Source organism: Tamandua tetradactyla, chromosome 5 (genome assembly GCF_023851605.1).
Source record: "Tamandua tetradactyla isolate mTamTet1 chromosome 5, mTamTet1.pri, whole genome shotgun sequence".
In the NCBI taxonomy this organism is placed as follows: Eukaryota; Metazoa; Chordata; class Mammalia; order Pilosa; family Myrmecophagidae; genus Tamandua; species Tamandua tetradactyla.
The window spans coordinates 143,854,465-143,857,003 of NC_135331.1; the positions used below are offsets into that span (position 1 = coordinate 143,854,465).

Sequence of the window (2,539 nt, forward strand, 5' to 3'; positions counted from 1 at the left end):
TTAAATCCCTAATTTTTATTTTTTAAAATTCATTGTGATTTCAAGGCCACAGTCTGGGCACTAGGGATGTTCATTGCCATTGGGTTGGTCTTTATTGCAAGACCTTTCTACAGAAGTACAGAATTTAGATAACTACACTATCTTAGAACTTCATACTGAAATTTCCAATTCAAATTCAGGGCTTAACTCCTTTGCTCACACTGAGAACTCTGGTTCTCAAAACACAATCAGAAGTAGTCAGAATCCCTGCCAGACAGATTTGGATAGACGCCAGAGCTGGAGGAAGTCGTGGCAGCGGTGGTGATGGAGTTGGGTAAGCTGCTCTACAGTAAGTCCGAGTACATGGAGATGGCATCTGGAAAAGTTAGTTGACAATCAGTAATGTGTGGACAACAGGACATCATTCTGAATGGGGGGGATCTGGCAAATGTGGTGAAAACCATTGTGTTGTGAAAAGTCATAGTTATAAGATCAACATTCAAGAAATTCAGCAAAGGTGTTGCATTCTGTTCTTAACATATTGGAGTCCATGTCATTATTGAGGAATACTATGTGGTCAACACAGCTCAGATTGGTTCTTATGTTCACATTGAACTGCGAGATTGGGTGCTGCTGTGTGTTGAAGGACTGTTGCAAAATTCTTGACAACACCATTCACCTTCTTCTCAGACTACCCAAGACTCTTCTCAAGGGAGCTCCCGAAGTATACCAGCAAGCTGATGATTGATGTCACCAAGAGCTAGAACCCCTGACACAGGTCTACTGTCTCTGCCTCATGCCTTGAATTCACTTCAGCTCTTAGATGGACTTGGGGACAAAGTGAGCCACAATCAGCATCTGCAAAGAGCTCTTGTGTTTCTGATACCTTCCACTCTCCTTTATTTTTAAATTCTTTAGGATTTCTGGTTCAAGGCTCTAAGGAGATAAGAATTTAGTAACAGAACATCTGAAGGAGCTATCTCCAAATGTTGTGCTTACATCTTATCTATTAACCATCACTTCATACCATTATATCCGTAAGACAGAATCATCTGTTCTCAGCACTCTACTCGCTTGGTCCTGTGGAGGGATGGACCCTGCCTGAAACAGAATTGCAGAGCAGGAACTCTCTCTCCAAGTATGGAGGTGGAGGCAATAAGGCTATTCCCAGTGAGCACATATGTGAGTCACTCTCAGCTTTCCTGCTCTTAATGCATTTGGCCAGTTCCACAATTGTTCATAATCCAGGAAAAAAGTGTTTGTGAATTTTCAGAGCCCCAATTCCTGTTGAATAAGAAAACTTGAAGGGAAAGATGGTTAATGTTTCTTTTCTTCCCATATGATGCCAACTATCCCCAGGGCAGTTATTAGGAGACTTTCTAGCATTCTGTTCTAGGACCTTTGGCTTTCACTATAAGGGAGTGAAAAAGCACCCCATATTCCATTTTTGCAAAGTCCCAGATTTGAATCTCTGTGTCTGGTACTCACTCCTTACCTCAAGATATTTTTGGATAGCATTATATGCCTTATTTCACTGAAGGCATAGCATGTATTCCCTGGCCTAGAACCATTCAACCCATGCTGTATGTCCAGATCAAAATATCTGCCATGGCCCCAATCACTGCTCATATATATACAAGCAGGATTCTTAAATCATCTTGTGGACGCAGAGCCCCAAGAATTGCATGAAGTTACTGGGGTCATTCTTACCACCTCCTTCTGCTAATAATGTAGCCGTTCCTAGTCCTGCTTGACCTCTTGGTTTAGAAAGGAAAACTGAGAAGTGAGGAACTGAGCAGGTTTTCTTTACTTAATTTGAGAAGTGAGGAACTGAAAAGGTTTTCTTTACTTAATTCTCTGATTCTGCTATAAACTAATAGGGTAGAACAGTTCAGCTTTGAAGGTTAGATTCTTAACAGAAGCTGCTGACAATATCAGGTTGTGGAGTTAGCTAATAAAGCTGAATGTAATCCTCTCTGACAGTGCAGTGTAAAAACTGCTTTCTGGTCTGTCTTGTTTGTTTGTTTGTTTGTACATAAAAGATTCATACCTAAAACAACAACAATAAAAAAAAACATAGTAAATGATAAGAATTAGATTGTTAAAACAATTGTATGCTTTATCCCACATTAAACACACAACAGTTTTGGCATAATAATACTTATACTATGACCACCAATATGATTTCAGAAAACAGTATTAAAATTTTTTTGCATATCCTCTCCCTATTCTCTGTCCAACTTTAATAGTATATCCATTGTCAGAGCATACAGACATCACTCACTCTTTTTTGGCCCTTATTTTAGCCATGATATGACTATAAATTATGCACATAGAAAATTATTATATAAATCTATAACATATTATTTATTATATGTATAAATAATGCTCACTGTCTATCCTTATACCGATGTCTCTCTAATCAGTTCCATTATCTGACGTTTGCTCTGAGTAGATTCCTCAGGAAGGGCCCATGGGAACAACATTTTCACATGGGGATGCAGTTTGCCACTTTTATATTTGAATATCAGTTTGGTTAAATACAAAATTTGGGGCTCAA

The 2,539-nt window shown here is 38.9% G+C and overlaps 1 pseudogene; it reads left to right on the top strand.

Annotated features, from left to right (window-relative positions):
- The first annotated feature begins 303 nt into the window (after nt 1-303).
- Nucleotides 304-743, top strand: LOC143682787 (dynactin subunit 5 pseudogene; annotated as a pseudogene).
- Nucleotides 744-2,539: the final 1,796 nt, after the last annotated feature.